The 19,190-nt window shown below is 39.7% G+C and overlaps 1 protein-coding gene across 2 annotated transcripts in view; it reads right to left on the bottom strand.

Annotated features, from left to right (window-relative positions):
* Tpst1 (tyrosylprotein sulfotransferase 1) overlaps positions 1-19,190 on the bottom strand; it is an 88,369-nt gene that overhangs the window by 41,529 nt on the left and 27,650 nt on the right. The window lies entirely within an intron of this gene.

The raw sequence follows: 19,190 nt of genomic DNA, 5'->3' as shown, positions 1-19,190 counted from the left end.
AAACAAGTGCTGTTCATGATTTTCTACATTACCAGTCTCAACACCGTTAGACAGATGCATTCTACATCTTGACCTAGAAACTTGACAGTACTTTTCACCAGTGGTGCTTATACGCACTGTTTGATCAATAAGCAGTAATCTTAGGATAAAATACAAACTAAATGACATCTGGATTTAAATTGGCCTGGATTAGATTTTGCTCAAATGACTATAAAATGTGAGGTGACCCACAGGGAGTAGCTCTTAACCTAACAGAAGTTAAAAGTCCCTTGCCGTTAGGTGTTTGACCTCTCACTGCAGATAACCATAACCAGTGAGGATTCTTTCAGAAGGGTTTCACTCCTCAAACAACAGGAAGCAAAAATAAGACGGCTCTTCTGTGGGACCCCGCGGGCACCCACACTCTCCCGCCTCGACCTATCCTCTGTCAAGGAGCCCAACGCTTCCTTGACACTGTACACCGGCCCCTGCGTGGCTCCACTGGGATGATCCTGCTTTGATGCTCTTTAACGCTTCTGTGGAAAGAACACTCTGGCCTGCTCAGTAACAGCACCTCCAGTCCCCACCCACGGCTGCATCATGAATCCCATGTACGCCCCCCGGGGGAACATGTGCCCCTTGAGACCAGGATGGCCCACTCTCAGTCAACACACTGTCACCACCCACAAGGCAAAGCCGGAGGCTAGGACAGGACAAGGAAAATTCGAGATCACTCCTATGTTCGTCAGTTTACACACTATCCTGTGCTTTAAGGAGGACCTTTTCTCCATTCCCTTTGTCTTCACTTAGTTACTATTATCATTGTTTCTCACTTAGGTCCCTACAAAGCCACCTCTTTTCCCTGCTGGGTTCCTTGTCCATTTAACTTGTCATCCTACTAGATTATACAATACTTAGTACATTAATATACTATACTTAGTACAGTAGTACTTAGTACATTAATATAATATTTATATAATAAATGTTGATTAAGTGAATAACTAAAAGCTTTCTTGGAGAAGCAGAAGAGGAGGAGGTGGATAGAAGGGGGAGAAAGAAAGAATAAAGCAGCAGCAGCACTCTGGGAGGCTGAGGCAGGCGGACTGCAAGTGTGAACCCAGCTTGGGAACTTAGTCACTAAAGAAGACTCTGTCTCAGATTTTTTTTTTTTTTTTTTTTTTTTTTGGTCTTTTTTGAGGCAGGGCTTCACTATATGGTTTAGGCTGGCCTTGACCTCACTTTGTAGACCATGCTGGCCTCACACTCACAGCAATTCTCCTGCCTCAGCCTCTCAAGTGTTGGGATTACAGGTTTGTGACACCACACCCAGTTTTCAAAATGTTTTTTTAAAAGTTGGGAATGTGGCTCGTTGTGAAGGCCCTGGGGTTCAGCCCCACTACCATGAGAAAATACAACACAAACCAAAAAACATGTTATAGTAGTTTACATGAACATGCTGAAGAAAAGTCAAATATTAATTTTTTTTCCTTTGAGGCAGGTCTTACAATGTAGCTTGGTCTAGCCTTGAACTTGCAAGGCGACAGGGTTCCAGCTGTGTACCACCGTGCCTGCCCTCAAGTACTATGTGTTTACACAACCACGTCTAATGAACTTGTAGGATTAAACAGCCTGAGAACATCCAGGTGCCACACTGTGGATTTACTGTATGTACATTAGGAATTTTAGAAAACAGGTCTTGTGTCTGGAGAGATTAAAAACCTCCAGAAAAAGCTGAGTATGGTAGCACACGTCTGCAGTCCCAGTACTCAGAAGGCTGAGGCAGGAGGATCACTGTGGGTTCAAGACCAGCCTGGGTTACAATGTGAGCTCAAGGTCAGCCTGAACTGCATAGCAAGACCCTGTCTCAGAAAAGACAAAACAAAAAATGAAAAACTCTCTAGAAAAAATAAAGGCTTAGGGTAAACATTTTCTGCATTTATGCTGGGTAATTCTCATGTATCTAATTTAATTAATTAACTAATTAATTTTTTTATACTGGGGATTGAACTCACGACCACATGCTTGCAAGGCAGGCACTTATGCCACTAAGCTAAATTCCCAGCCCTCTAATTGAATTCTTACAGTAACCTTAGGATAGAGGTCATTAGTTCTCTTGGTGCAGGGTGTACTGCAGTTAGTTCTTAATTTTCTTTCTCTCTCTCTCTTTTCTTGTTTGGCTTTTTGAGACAGGATCTCACTAAGTAATCCAGGCAGGCCTCGAGTTCCCAGTGATCTTCCTGCCTCTGCCCCCTGAGTCCTGGGATTACAGGTGTGCACCACCACACCTGGCCTAGTTCTTAATTCTGAAACAGATGAACTGCAGCCTAGAGAAAGGCAATGATTTGCCTACAGTTACACACTCTGAAAATAACAGAATTTAAGCCCAGGTCCATCTGACGTCAAAGCTGCTGCTTTTCCCAGTCTCTTATTGCCATCCTGCTGATCACACTGACTCTTACATTCTGTGCTTCCCTGTAAACAGTCTCCTTTTGCTGTACACGGCAAGACGAGCTGGTTCATCATGATGAGAAAAACCTACCGATGCACCGAGCACGTCACAGGTATCCAGAGAAGAGCAGTCATGAGGGTTACCGCCTGTGCTCCAGAGAGAAAACACTGCAGGACTTACAGCGTTTCCCTGCATCCATGATACAAAACTTCTCCTATGACAGATTTCGAGACACTGACATGCCACTGCTCACTGCTGGCCAGCTCGTGCAGCCCACTCGAGATGGGTGAGGGTGCAGCCTCGTCCCAAATGCTGAAATCCGAAATTCTCCGACATAAACTTTCTCCTGTAACTCATTCGGCTGCAAAAACAGATGTGAACCCAAAGCAATCTATTTTCAGTCCTCCTCCCAGTGGACACAAGTGGGTGTACCCTTTGACACAGAGATGTAGATGTGCTCGGCTACGGAGTACAGACCGAGGAAGCGGAGAACAGCGCATGCGTGTCACCCACACCACATTACTGCACCTTTCTAGAATCCAAATGGTGCTGAAGTATGAAACCCACTGGGGTAAGCACTGAGGCCTCACACGGAGTCTCTTATGTTGTGAGTAGGATGCTGGCTTTACCCAGGACACGAGGAAGAGTAATCAGCAAGGTCTCTTGTGAATCAGCAGATTCCCCCTCCAGTCCCGGCCGCCCACACCCTTCTCCCTGCAGCAGTCACAGTGACAGTAGCTTCACCTCAAGGACCAGGGTCAACGTCAAAGTCTTCAAAGACCAAGGTGCATAGAATCCTTCAAGACACTCGTTTTGAGCACGGATCTTCCACAACTAAACACAACAGCCAGGCTGTGAGCCAAACCACAGGTCCAGATAACGATGCGTTGCACCTGCTACAGGAAACTGAACCCTCTGGATCAGAGCATCGGGGCTGGGGTAGACATGGGAAGGAAGGAGTGCAGCTACAGAATCCCAGGGGCTGGATTTGTTACAGTGAGATGTTTGATGAGATGGCGTTAAAAATCACGCTGCCAGTGTAGGAACAATAGAGATTCAGTTTTGTTACAATGTGTTACACATGCTGTATACAGATACAGACACACAACACATGCACGCTCACACACTCATGTCAGCATACGGACGGTGCAAGTAGCGGAAGAAAGTGTGGTTTTTATTTTCTATGATAAAAAATGCCTTTTTCTTTTTCATCACGCAATAATGACACTCACAGGATCACAAGGGAAATCTTCACTCAGAAGCCCAGTAACTATCTCGAACTCAACAAAATCCAAACCAAACTCCTAATCTGAGCCTCCCATATACTACATCTGCAATGAAATCTGGGTGGAAACAACTCTATTCTTTTGGCTAGAATGTTTTGTTTGTTTTGTAATGTTGGGAATGAAACTGAGGACCTTCCAACTGAGCTACATCTCTACCCCTTTTTATTTTTTGAGACAGGGTCTTACTGAGTCACTACATTGCCTTGGCTGGGCTTGAACTTGTGATCCTCCTGCCTCAGCCTCCCAGAGCACTGGGGATGCAGAATTCAGAACCAGACCAAATGGAGACATGGCACCAGAGAAGGCAGCTTTATCACACTAGTGGGCTGACGGAATCTCAGTTTCAATCATCAACAGTGATTGGAGTTTTCCAATCAGTTATATGTTTCCAAAAGGAAGTACAAAAGGCAGATAACATAATATCCTATAGTTGATCTTTATCAATTGCTAAGCAGAATCTACTCTTACAGAAACAGCAACTAAATGAGGTTATTATCGTATGACATAGAGGAACAACTCATCATTGTCTGAGACTGGGCAGAGGTGTCCTTGCAGTGGGAACTCTCTGGGACCTGGAAGCAAGAGAAACATTTCTTCCTGGCCAAGCGACCCTTATCTTGCAGTTGGCACCTGGAGCCTCAAAGCTCGTCAAATTTGAAGCTTTCTTTTTTTTCTTTTTCGTTTTTATCGGTACCAGGGATTGAACTCACGACTACCTGCTTGCAAGGCAGGCACTTATGCCGCTGAGCTAAATCCCCAGCCCCAAGTTTGTAGCTTTCTAACCACGGGAACCAGCTGTGTCTCCGGGCTCATTTTTGAACATCGTTAGGAATATGATTAGGATTAGAAATATAAGTTTTAAATTTTTCTCTGCCATTAAAATAGCTTCTATACTGGGCTTACAGGTGTGCACCACCACACCTGGCTATCTGAAGCCCTTCAGATTACATTATTTCTCTCATAGGCCACAACCAATCCATCAGAAAATCTGACCAACCACACCTCAAAATACATCCAAATCTGACCACTTCTCATTACCACCAACCTGATCCAAGGCAGGGCCCTCTCTCACCAAGATTTCTGCAGTCTCCTTCTAACAGATCCCCTTATTTGAGCCATTTTGAACGCCAGCCACATGGTGCTGTGTCAAAGCACCGCAAAGGAGCGCAGATCTGGCAAACGGCAAGATGCTTTTCCAACTCATCTCAAAACCGACAAGAGTTATAAAACAAAATCCCCCAAACTATGAACAACACCGACGACAAAACTAGGTGCAAAGGAGACCATAAACCCCAAAACACAAGTAGACAGGGGCAACTCGCGAGAGAGACCACGTCTGCGTGGAACGAGCGGTTCTGCAGGGGCGCGAAGAGGGCAGTGGCTTCTTGTGTGGATGCCAGGATATCCATGGCAGGATCAGCTCGGGCATCAGTCGGAACCGGGAAGTTTCCCCAAACCAGAAGACGACTCCAGGTGCACTGGTAAATTTTGCAAACTAGAGCATGTTGGTAATTGGATTCCTAAACTGAACAAACTTGTAATATCTTGTCAAACCAGACTTAAAGAAAGCTATCCAATGTTACTAGGAGCCAACCTGCAGATGCTTCTAGCAGACAGAGAGGGATAATTCTAAATTCAACACAACTTCCAGTTAGGGCTGGGGATGTAGGTCAGTGGTTGAGTGCTTGCCTAGCATGCATGATGCCCTGGGTTTAATCCTCAGCACTGAAACAACAACAATAGTAAAAACTGATTAGAGTAGAAGTCTATCAAACTGGTCATTGGAAAAGCAACAAGAAATCTATCTAGGGCTGGGGATTTAGCTCAGCAGCACAAGCACCTGCCTGCCAAGCATGAGATCTGAGTTCAATCCTCAGTACCAAAAAAAAAAAAAAAAAAAAAAGAAATCTATCTTTATTTTTAAAACTGGCAAATAAAGGGCAAGAATCAAGCATTTATCATGCCTTTGCTACATGAACTAAAGCCCTGGGTGAAAGGATTATGGCCCAGACGGGACACTGTAGCCGGTAAAGCCTCAGGCGGAAACCAAGGAGCTCTATCTTTCCCACCCCTAGGAATTTGCTCTGGCACGAAATGAATACCAATGAGATATCTGCACATCCCTAATGCCCCTCAGGCACCACCCCCAACCTAAGCTACATGTATGCCCGCCCCACAGAGAGATCACAGACCCCAGGGAGACAATGTCGGACCCCAGAGGGTCGGGGTCTCCCCCCGCATTCTTAAAATAATGGTCATTTATATTTCATACTTCTTTTCAGCTGCGCCACAATTCTATCACTGGGTAACCAAACATTAGATGCAGGGATATATCTCTTCATAAAAGTTTTCTAAATAATATATGGAAAATAAATCAGAATTCTGGCAGGCGTGGTGATACATGCCTGTAACTCCAACATTCAGGAGGCTGAGACAAGATCACTGTGAGATTGCAGCCAGTCTGGGCTACAAAGTGAGTTCAAGGCCAGCCTGAATTGCATAGTGAGACCTGTCTCAAAAGGACAAAAAAAAAAGAATTACTATCAAAATGTTGCAATATTCAACATCTTAATGAATGTAGGCACTGAGAATCAATGCTTGCTAAGATCACACAAAAAAAATAATAAAATATGAGCACAAGTAACGGGTAACGCTGCCAAATGGGACCTTAAGTTTGATTATGCCTCTGGATTCAGCTGCCAATTTGGACGAAGTACAGAATTCAGAAAAACATGCTGGACAACCAGCAATTTAATGGAAAAAGTGCAATCAGGAAAATTCAGACTGTGAATAATGTTAGAAGCTATCTGGCCTGACTTCTTCAAAACGGAGTTTATGTGAAGTAAGGAATGGAGCATTTGGAAATTTTTAGATTAAAAGAAATCTGTAAAGCAAGTTGTGGTACGTCATGCCTGTAACATTGCAGCACTTGGGAGGCTGAGGCAGGAGGATTACTGGAATTTCAAGGTTAGCCTGCACTACATAGTGAGTTCAAAGCCAGCCTGGATTTCAGAGGCTTATATAAGCGCCTTCCTTGCAAGCGTGTGGGTTGTTGGATTTCAGTACCCATACAAAAAAAAAAAAAACAAAAAAAAAGGAAAGGGGAGGGGAGGGGATGAGAAGGGAAGGAAGGAAAAAAGAGAGAAATGAAAAGAAAGAAGAAAAGGAACCTGTAAGACATGTCCAATTTTTTTTTTTTTTTTTTTTTTTTTTTTTTTTTGATACTAGGGATCGAACTCATGACCGTGCCCTTGCCAGGGAGGTGCTTACATCACTGAGCTAAATCCTTGGCCCTGTCCAATTATTTTCAATGGCTAAGATTACAGTGTCAGGGCATGCATACTTGGAAGATAAAACTATGAAGAAACAGGAAGCGGCTTCTAAAAGTACCAGGACAGTGGACAGGGAGGAAAGGGAGGATTCAGTGTGGAGGAGGTACATGGAAGATCTTCTGGACCGACCAGGAGTGAGAGGCCTCCTGACATGTGCAGCAACCCAGCATTCGAGCTCTTGGCATCTCCCTACTCCCTGCTTTACTTCCCGTTTCTTAGCACTTAGTACCCCAGGACAAAGCAGACATTTAACTTGTTTTTTAAAACTAATTTCACAGGATGGCTCTCAAATGCTAACGTAAATTAGAGGGGTTTGCTTTGTCTGTTGCCCAGCAGGGGGAACATTACCTGGCACTCAGTAAAAACATGGTGAGGAAAATCACCTTCATATTTAAGGAGCCTTTTCCTATTTCTTCTTAAGAGTTTTTTGAATGAATGACAACTGAATTTTAACCAAGAGTTGTCTCCTTAGCACTGAATGATATGATCCAGTAATGTTTTCTCCTTTAATTTTCTCACATAGTAAACTATGGTGACAGAATTTTCCAATATGGAACTATTATAGTTTTCAGTACTTTATAAATATTTGACATACTGCTGAATTCCAGTTATTAGCATTTATGATTTTAGCATTCAATATGCATAAGACAACTGATCTAAATTTTCTGTGATATCTACTGCTATTAAGTCATGGTTCCATAAAATGACTGGGAGGTTTCCTAACTGTTTCTATGATCATAATCTGTTCTTTGAAGGTTGGTATAATTCAAGTGTGACTCATCTATTCCTTTTTAGTTTTTTTTTTTTGGTACTGGGGATCAAACTCACAACCTTGTGCTTACCGCACTTAAGCACTAAGCTAAATCCCCAGCCCTGATCAATTCCTTTTTAAATGGTATCTCTTCATAATCTTTTTGATCAATCTATCTTGAAAAATCAGCTACTGTCTCTAGATTTTCAAATTTATTAAAAATGTACTTTCACATAGTATTCTTAAAATTTCTTTTCTAGAAAAAACATATGTATATGTGTATGTATATATGTGTAAAAAGTAGTTAAGATAATTATACTACTGATTTATCTGAGTTTACTAAAGAAAAAAAGATTTGTACTGGTATTCAGATAATTGAAGGCAGGTATCGCATGCTCTGGGTAAATGATTCTGGGATGACAATGTACAATGTATGTACCATTGTTACCTCTGATTCACGTATTTTGAAATTTCGTTATAGTTTTTCTTATTTTTCTATTTATCGTTGAACAAAATGGATTTAAAAATTTTTTTTAAACAAAATTACTTTTATATCTGAGATTACTTCTCTTTTCTCATCCTTTATATGCTACAGTCATTGCCTCTATAATTATCAATATTGTCAAAGATTTATGTTCTCACAATCAACTCAAAGAGTTAATTTTAGTTTTTGGGGGCATTTTTTGAGACAGAGTCTCACTATATATCTCACGCTGGCCTTGAACTCACTATGTAGCACAGGCTGGACTCAAACTGAGGGCAATCTTCCTGCCTCAGCCTCCTTTGTACTGGGAGTAGAGGTGTGCACAATTTTAGTTTTTTATCTTTTTTATTTTTCTCTCTTTTACTAATTTCAGCTTTTATTTAAACATTGACTTTGGGACCCAACCCTTTTGTGTAAGATATTCTATCCTAAATTCCCATACAGTATGTATCTATTTCTTGTTCTGTTTCTTTGCTACTGATGAAGACAAACCCAACCTTGATTCACTGGCAAGGACATTTTATTATTAAAGAATTGAGGAGGGGTCTCATGAAAATGTTCTAGGGACAGCAATAAACCTGAGGTCCCAGAGGGTGGGTATAGGTGAAAGCTGACTATCAAATCTAAGTGTGGCTGCATATATGATACATGTGTGGACTGCTGCCCCTCTATCTGTAACAAACACTTACTGAATAAATGAAGAACCCAGAGAAGTCTGTGATTCTTCAGACATAATAAACATTTCTAGGTTTAGACTGACAGTTTTCTTGACACAAGATCAAGAAAAAATCAAATCTCTCCCTCTTTGTTCTCTCAGTCTCTGTCTCTGTCTCTCTGGTCAGGTCTCATACTTTATTCTTCAATTTGGGGACAAAAGCGGTTCTGAACTGGTTGTTTTATTTGTCTGCTTGTTTTATTTTTCTGTGTAGCAACATTTTGGTATGTGGCCAGCCTTGCATTCTTTGCAAAGAACAAATCTAATTTCTTTTTTATGGCCAATCAGTGGTTATAAAAACACTGGCACTTCATTTCTCAAAAGTTTCCTCACTAGTAATTCAGCTTTGGTCTTCCAGCATGAAATAAAAAGTCAATTTGGTACATGTTGTTAATAATTACCCTAAGACCGTTCTAGACTTCACAAATAACATGCGTGGCCAAATATTTAAATATTGGCTAAAATCCAATAGGGCAATCAACAGACTCATCATTAGACTTAAGCTTAGGTTTTTATCTCAAGGAAATTATTTAACATGTTTATACCTTAGGCTTTCAGCAGTGGCAAAGAATGTAAATGTAGCTGAACTTCCTTCTACACTTACTGATTTTTATATGTTCCTTATTTGAACAACACTGACACAGCAATCAAGATTTTTAAAGAAGAGGCCTTGTATAATCTTTCCCAGTATGGCACACATATTCCAGGAACAGCACCATTTTTCACTGTACTGAACCACCACTGGGGTGTAGGAGACATTCCAGGCTCCCTGAGATAACTACTATCCCAGCTCTCACCAAAGATCAATTTTACCTATTTTTGAACTTCATGTAAGTGGAGACCTATAGTATGTACTCATCTGCATCTGGCTTTTTACACTCAGTGTATTTCTAAAATTCAGCCACGTTTCACGTGTAAGTGATTCATCCCTTTTTATTGCTGAGTCATATTTTATTGCTGAGTCATATTTTATTGCTGAGTCATATGTGTGAATATACCATGGTTTATTTATACATTCTCCCCTGTTGATGGGCAGTGAGAGCCATTCCAATTCTTGGCTTTTACAATAAATAGTGCTACTATCTATCAGTCAATATTCTTGTATAAGTCTTCCGGTGTAATTTTTAAAGCATGCACATTTCTTTCTGTTGGGAAGATATGCATGAGTGGATCTGCTGGGTCATCTTGCTAAGAAGCAATAATTTCCCCAAATGGTTATATGACTTTCCACTGTGACCAACATTAACAGTTTCAGTTTATTAAAATCCTCACCAACACATTTTTTCCATTCATTTAATAGAAACTATTCCAGTGGGTATATAGGAGTAACTCATTGTGGATTTAATTTGCATTTCATGTTGACTCCTAATACTATTATACTGACTTTTTGTAAAACCACAATTCAAATACTGAAAAGATTTCACCTCACTACTTTACCCAGCAGACACCACATGAGGGAAGGATACCACTATGCAGAGGAGAGAGACTATGATCTCATGCTTCCTGTTCTTAGACAGTGATTATTCTTTTTGCTGTGAACCAGCTTGGAGCAGGTCTAACTGACTCAAGCAGTTAACTTTATCTATGTTATTTATTTTTTCACAAGGATTAGAGATAGCATCCAGTGCACCTTCATTTCAGCTAGAAGAATCCCCTTTAGCAACTGACACAGGCAGGCTCACAAATTCTCAGTCTAAGACACACAAAGAATGTCTTATTTCTCCTTTTTTCCATTGCATTTTAAAAATTTTAGGTATACTCAATGATCACATTCACTGTAGGGAATTTGTACCTGTACATGATATAACTTGACTCCTTTTTCTTCCATTCCACTATTCTCCCTTCAACCCCTGACCCCTCCTCATTTACAAAACCATCTAGATTTCTGCAGAATCTGTTGATTTCACCCTTTTCACTCCTCATTGCATGGAGGGCATTATTTAATTTCAATGTGTTTATGAAGTACTTGTGATTTCTTTTGCCATGATTTCCAAATTCTTTGCACTATGGTCTGATAATATGCATGGGGCAATTTCAGTTCTTTTACATTTACTTAAGTGTGTCCTATGAGCTAGTACATGGTCTATTTTGGAGAACATATCATGTACTTTCTGATGTACAGTAGAACACTGTAGACAGCTACTAAGTCCGTTTGTTCAAGAGTTGAGTTCAATTCTGATAACTCACTGTTGATTTTTTTGTCTAGTGATTTGTCTATTTGTGACAGTGGGGTACTGAGGTCCCCCATTCCTATTGAATTAGTGCTTATTTTATTTATTTATTTATTTATTTATTTGTCTTTTTCTTTTTCATCGGTACTGGGGATCGAACTCATGACTGCTTGCTTGCAAGGCAGGCACTTATGCCGCTGAGCTAAATCCCCAGCCCCGCTTATTTGATTTTTTAAGTCCATTAATATTTGTTTTATATAATTGAGTGTGCTGTGTATTTGGTGCATATATATTTATGACTATTATCTCTTCCTCTTGGATTGTTCCCTTTACAAGGATGTAGTGACTTTCTTTGTCTCTCTTAATTAGTCCTGGACTGAAATCCACTTTTTTTTGCAAACTGAATAGCTACCTCTGCTTTTCTCTGGGCTCCTATTACATGGAATATTTTTTCCATCCTTTGACTTTCAGTCTATGAATTTCTTTTTGAATTAAATGTTTCTTGAATGCAGGATATTGCTTAATCTTGCTTGATCTATTCTGAGTCTGTTTCTCTTTTGGTACTGGGGATCGAACTCATGACTTCACACTTGCCAGACAGGCACTTAAGCCGCTGAGCTAAATCCCCACCTCCAAGTCTGTTTCTTTTGATTGTTGAACTAAGACCATTAACACTGACAGTTATAACTGACAGGTATTAACTTATCTTTGTCATATTATTTTCTTGTTGTTGGTTCCTTTTTTCTCTGCTGATCAACTGCTTGTCTTGACTGATGGAATCTTTCTGTTGGGTTTCATAAAGTTTTAGGACTTTTTCTCTCTTGCTAGATGTTCTCCAAAACAGCCTGGAGTGCTAGTTTGATGTTCATGAATTTCTTCAGGTGTTCTTTGTCATGGAGGTATCTTATTTCTCCATCAATTTTAAAACATAGTTTTGCAGGGTGCATCAATCTGAATTGGAGGTTGTTTTGTTTTATGGCTTGAAATATTTAACTCCAAGTTTTCCTTGGTTTGTGTTGAGAAGTCTGCTGTGATTGTGATGGGCTTTCCTTTATAGGTGATTTGTTTCTTTTCTCTAAAAGCTTTTAATATTCTGCTCCTGTGCTGAATTTCTAGTATCTGAACTATTATGTATCTTGGTATACACTGGTTTTGATCATGGGTAACTGGAGTTCTATATGCCTCATTTTTCTATATGAAAAAATCTTTTTGCCTGCCTGGGAAGTTTTCTGCTGTGACTTCTGTGAACAGTTGGTGTTTTTTGTTTTGTTTTTAATGTTTTTTGTACTATCTCTTGCTTTTTTTTTTTTTGAGACAAGATCTCAATATGCAGTTCAGGTTGGCCTGAATTCACATTGTAGCCCATTCGGGTCTCAAATCTGCAAAGATCCTCCTGTCCCAGTCTCCCAAGTGCTGGGATTATAGGTGTGCACCACCATGCCCAGCTCCTGCTTTTTCATCGGCTCTGATCAATCTTCTGTTATTCTTCTGTTATTCTTCTATATCATCTACCAGCTGTTGGATTGATTTTTCATGGTCCCTTCTTATTTTTAAGTAATCTTTCTTTTCATGATTCCTAACTGCAATCCTGTCTTCTGTATCTGATATCGTGGCTCACACTGACTCTTTCTGCTGTGGACTCTTTCAGAGAAATTTTTAATCTGCTGGATAGCTGTTTGAATTTTGTTCATGGATTTCATTCCTTTCATACATTGGGCACTCATGGTTTCTATCATTTTCCTTAGCTCCTCTATTTTTTAAAATCTGTATCCCCTCTAGAGTCACTATGTCTTTCATTTCAGTTACCATATTTGTAGCTATGTGAGAAATAATTTCTGATTTGATTTTTTTCCTAGAGCCTCATTCATTTGCTTTGTTATTTCTGCTGTTAGCACTTCAGAGAACCTGGAGGGGGGGGGTGAGCTTTGGAATTGTCCCACCTCACTGCCTCCTGGTTTGCTTTGGTGAGCTGGAAGTCTGGAATTGCATTTTATTTAAGAATCTACTCATTCTCTCTCTTTTTTTAAGTTTGATTCTTGGATTGATTTTTATAAATTGATTAAGACAAGTAGCTTTATTTTTTTGTATTTGTAACTCTTATGAAATTATTACTTGTCAGAGATGTCTTTCAGGTGAAGCTGGCTTTTGGGTTTTGAGTCTGTTGCAATATATCCTATTTCTTCAATCTCTTGCAGATAAGAAGTTGATGCCTATCTGGCCTAATCATGGTTCTTTGCCACTAGCCTATAGTATTGTTTATGACTTTTAGGCAGTCTGCATCTTACCATACCAGGAAGAACAACTCATTAGAATAATTATATCACCTTGGGTTAAGTGGTAAACCAGCAGTAACAATAGCATCAAACACAACCTAGAAAATGACAAACTGTGGTAGCAATTACTTGCACACCAAAATAGTAAACTGTATGAACTAGATTTGTGGCTACATAACAAAATTTTTTAAAAAACCAGAAAATTGTATACAGTAAGTATGCCATCAGTATGGTGATTTTTACCACCAGGGGAGAAAACTTAAAAGGGGCTGGGGGGCCATATGTGGTGGCACATGCCTATAATCCCATCACTCAGGAGGCTGAGGCAGGAGGACTGCCATGAGTTCAATGCCAGCTTGAGCTACAAAGTGAGTTGAGAGCCTAAACTGCATAGTGAGACTGTCTCAAAAAGACCAAAACAACAACAACAAAAACAAAAGGTTGGCAGGGGGAGAAACAGAAAAAGCAGAAGAGATTAGAAGCAAGACTGGCAGGTGGACAAAAGAAGATTATGTAAACTTTGGGAAACTGGTGAAGAAGGGAAAGAGACGAAATAAAAAGAAAAGAACAGAACAATCACAAACACAAAAACTAGAAATTGTGTTCACACTCATAAAAACAAGAACAATCAAAAAATAGAAAACAAAACAAAAGCAAGGAGAGAAAAAAAAAGAAAAATGTCCACTTCAACATGTATGTGTCTCAGCTGTCAGCTGCAGACAAAGTGGGCAGACAGACTCCACAGCTGATTAACACTAGCAAGCAGGCCATAGATTTACGGCAGGATAGTGGATAATCCTAGCAAGCCTACACCTTTAGTTCCATCAAAGTTCAGCTTGGTTTCTGGCTGCGGCTAGAGCCCAATTTGTTGATCCTGTAACACTGTGTGCTTCCTGCTGACTTGAACGTGGCTCCTTGACCTCCTGTTCACCTGAACTTGGTTTCACTTCATCCTGACACTGGAAGCTGCTAGATGAAGCCAGCCACAGCTGCTCTGAGTTCTGAGCTCAGTTGGCTGCTCTCTAAGACAGCTATCAGCCAGCCACCCTCTTCTGAAACCCAGTAACTCATCAGCCACTGCAGTCCACTGTGCCCACTGCTCTGTTCCACTTGGGCGTTTCTCTGTGCATTTACAGGTTTGTCATCCTTCCTACGCAGTGAATGGAGGCTCAGAAAAAAACCACAGCTTACTACCTCCTCCTTTGTTGAAGTCTATCTCTTTGCTCTCCCTGTGAGCTTCAATTCTTGCTTCAGATCCTTGCTGGGTCCTGGGAACCCAGATCCCTCCTTCTCTTTCCCATGCCAGTATCTGGATACCAAATCTTGAAGTGGCTCTTCTCCATTTCATTTTTGAGAGATTTTCCAGATATGGAAGTTTTAGTTGAGTTTTTCTTTTAGTAATGTGAATATGTCATACCAGTCCCTTTGGGCTCCAAGTTTTCTGATAAGAAATCAGTTATTCATCTTTCTGAGGATCCACATATGTGAAAAGATTTTTCTTGCTGCCGTTAGGACTGTCTTTATCTTCTGATTGTTTGATTATGATGTGTCTAGGCGCAGATCTCGTTTTACCCTAGCTAGTGTTTACTAAGTTTCTTGGATGTGTAGACAGATGTTTTCATCAAATGTGGGGGTTTAGTCATACTTCTTTAAATATTCTGCTCCCTACTCTCTCTACTCTTCTGAGATCCCATCATATGGATGTTGGTACACCTGATAGTGTTCCATTGGTCTCTCACTTGTCCCAGAGACGCCTTTTATTTTTTTCTGTTGTTCATACTTGGATAAAGTCAATCAGCCTATCTTCAAATTCACTGATTTATTACTTCTTTCTCCCCAAATCTGAAACTTTCAAAACTATAAGTTAAATAAACCTCTTCATAAAGTAACCTGTCTTGAGTATTCATTATGGTAACAAAAAGCTAATATGCAGACCTTCTACATTTTAGAAAAACTAACACAAAATGTATCAGTAATATAAATGTAAAATGCAAAACCATAAATCTCTTGAGAGATAATACAGGACAGAAAATCTATATCACCTTAAGAAAGACCATGGCCTTTTAGATAACATACCAAAAACATGATCCATGAAAGAGAAAATTTGATAAATTGGCATGGTGATTAATCTATTTCATCAACTTGATTGGCCTGAGAGTTTCCTAGATAAGTAAAACAAAGTTCTGGGTATGTCTGTGCAGGCTGCAGAGGCATGACTTTGGGGACTGTGTCTGGTTCCTGGTCCCTTCTATGAAAAGTCTTGTTTGACTGTTTGAAGCTTTGTGGATACATCTTGACAAACGATAACATTGTGGATGTTGGATACTGCATCCTAGCAACAAAATTTTTACTAATACACATCTTTAACCATGCTACTGTTTTGGCCAATGACATATAAACAGCAAAACTTCTAAGAGCCAATGCCTGATTTGTTGTATCCTTTTTCTTGTTTTGCTGATTATGGAACCATGTACTGAAATTACACATCGACCAGTCCATCTTGGAGCTAGTGCACTATAGACTGAAACACCTAAAACTATGAAATGTTCCCTTTGTTGTGTTATAGATATTAGGTATTTAGTCTTAGGAATGGAAAAGCTAATAGAGCTGGACTTCATTACAATTACATACTTCTGTTCTGCAGAAAACATTGTAAGTAGACTGAGAAGGTAAACCAGAGACCAAGAGAAACATATTTGAAAAATCTATCTCTCATAAAATATTATTAGCCAAAATATACAAGAAAATTCTTACAATTAAATAATATGAAAATGAGGGCCATCATGGGCTGAGCCAACCCCTACCTGTGAGCCAGTGGCAGTCACACGGGCCAGGGAGAGAACCAAGAAGCTAACCCTTTCCTGTGAGCTAGCTAGCTAGCTGGAGCACGAGCTGGGAGACAAGAAGTGCTGAGCACCACTCACCAAAAGCAACTAGCTGATTCAGAGAAACACAGGCTGAGATGACAGCTACTAAAGTAACAAAAAAAACAAACAAAACAAAAAACCTTAATGCTTGTATTGTTTGTTGCAGGCCTAAAAGGATAACAATAGGCAATATAGCAACTATGGGGAATTTCCTTCTGAAGGTGGTACCCATTGTTAATTCCCTATTATCTTATTTTAAAGTCCTGTATCATTTTCATTGTTTGGTTTGGTTTTGTTTTATTGTTTTGTATTGTTTCATTTTATTGTATCTGATGACATGGATAGCTATTTTAAAGAGAACAAGATATATTAGGATAGTCACTGCTGATTTCCTACTATCTTGTTTTGAAATCCTGTATCACTTTCATTGTTTTGTTTTAATTGGTTTTATTCTGTTCTGTTTTGGTTGATTTCATTATGTCTGATGATATAGGCAGCTATTTTGAAGATAACAAGAGGCATTATGGTAGCCATTGTTGATTTCCTATTATCTTTTTTTGAAGTCCTATACCATTTTCACTGTTTTGTTTTGATTGGCTTTATTCTGTTTTATTTTGTTTGGTTTTATTGTCTTTAAAATAATAAAAAACGAAAGAAGGAAAATGAACAACCTTGTTTGTAAAATGGCCAAACATTTGGGCACACAACTGTTAACGGAGATGGTAAGTGAGGATATGGAAGGGGCTGAGGATATAGCTCAGCAGCATGGAGCCAGCCTGGCAAGGGTGAGACCCAGAGTTCAATTCCTGGTACAAAAAAAAAAGAGCATATGAAAAAATGTTCTACATCATATCTCATTATGGAAATGCAAATTAAAACAATGAGATTTTACCACATACCTACTACAGTGGCCCAAATCCAGAACCACAAAACCAAATGCTGGTAAGAATGTAGAACAACAAGAACTTTCACCATTGTTGATAGAAAATCAAAACTTGTGGAGTTCATCCATTCTGTGAGTCAGCGGAAGTCATGCTGGGTCTAAGAAGAGTACAACAAGAAGCCAACCTGCCCTTCCCATAAGCCATGCAAATCATAAATGGCCCAGGAAGAAAAACAAGCCAGTTTTCCTTTCTCATGAGTTGGAAGAGCCATGCTGGGTCTGGGAGGAGTACAACAAGAGGGCAATTCACCCTTCCCAAGAGCTGCACAAACCATGCAGGGCCCAGGAAGGGAACTAAGCCAATTCGTCCTTTGTATGAGCTGATCAGTGCATGGACTGAGAATCAAGAACACTATGTCCTACCCCCACCCACTGTAAGTAACCAGCTGATTTGGAGGACAGGCTGAGTTGATAGCAACTGAGGTACAAAAACAACTAAATTTTTGTATTGTTTGATTGACTCTGCAGGCCTAAGGCCAGTAGTCTAAGTATCTATTAAGAGGATAACAATATGCAATATAGAAAATATGGGGGCATTTCCTTCTGTCTTATTTTTGAAATCCAATATTGTTTTCACTATTTTGTTTTGTTCTGATTTGTTTTGTTTTATTCAATGTTCTGTTTTGATTGGTTTTATTCTGTTTTGTTTTATTTGATTTTATTATGTCTGATGGTATGGACAAGTGTTTTGAAGATAAGAACACGCACTATGGTAGCTATTGTTCATTTCCTATTATCCTGTTTTGAAGTTCTGTACCACTATCACTGTTTTGCTTTGATTGGCTTTATTTTGTTAGGTTTTATTCTCTTTAAAAGACAAAAAACCTGGGAAGACAGTTTGTGAGTTTTTACAAATCTAAACAGATTCTTGCCATAAGAATCAGCACTCATCCTTGACATTTATCCAGATGAGCTGAAAACTTATGCCCACACAAAAACTGGCATGGATGTTGAACACAGCTGCATTCATGACTGCAAAGGTTGAAGGCTACAAAAACGTCCTTCAGTACATGAATGGATCAACAAAAACGTGGTATCTATAGATAATGGAATGTTATTCAGTGGAGAAAAGCATAAGCTATCAGGGTATGGGAAGATGAGGAGAAACTTTAAATGAATAATACTAAGTATACTAAGAAAGAGGCTGATCTCAAAGTGGTATATAGTGTACGACTCCACTCTCTAACACACTAGAAAAAGCAAAGCTACAGATGCGTGAAAATGAGTTCATAGTTGTCAGGAACCAACAAGCAGATGGGGCAGAGTGGATTTTTAAGACAATGAAAATGCTACACATGATACTATATGGAAGATCTATATCGGCAGTCAAGTGTCAAAACTGTAGCCAGGGAGAGTAACAAGGGTGAACCCTAACACAAACTATAGACTTTGGGGTAATAACAGTATGTCAGTACAGACCAATCAAATGCAACAGTATGAGGCGGGATTCTGATAGCAGGGTAGGCTGTGTGGATACGTGAGCAGAACAGATATGGGAGCTCTCTGTACTTTGCGCTGAATTTTGCTATAATACTAAAACTACTCTTTTTAAAAAGGAGCTGGGTGTGGAGATGCATACCTGTAATCCTAGCACCTGAGAACTGAAGCAGGAGGATCACTATGAGTTTAAGGCCAGCCTAGACTACAGAGTAAGATGTTGTCTCCAGAAAAATTTTTTAAATACGTAAACAGTAAAATGGAGAAAGACAATAATAAGCTGAGGAACAATTTCAAACTGTCTCATATATGTGTATGGAGAAGAAAAAAATTTTACATTTTGACATCGTTAAACAAAACAAAACAAAGCAAGCTGACAAAAAATTACACTGATCCAACCAGGTTCATTTACAGGCAAACAAGACAGGAAAAACATGATGGTAAAGGATCACAAATCATCACCAAATAATTTCAAATACAAATTCCCAACATGTCCTACCAGC

This window comes from Cavia porcellus, unplaced genomic scaffold (genome assembly GCF_034190915.1).
Source record: "Cavia porcellus strain 051 isolate PalLab524CR breed Dunkin Hartley unplaced genomic scaffold, mCavPor4.1 scaffold_23, whole genome shotgun sequence".
Taxonomy (NCBI): domain Eukaryota; kingdom Metazoa; phylum Chordata; class Mammalia; order Rodentia; family Caviidae; genus Cavia; species Cavia porcellus.
This window is presented reverse-complemented; position numbering and strand designations above follow the sequence as displayed.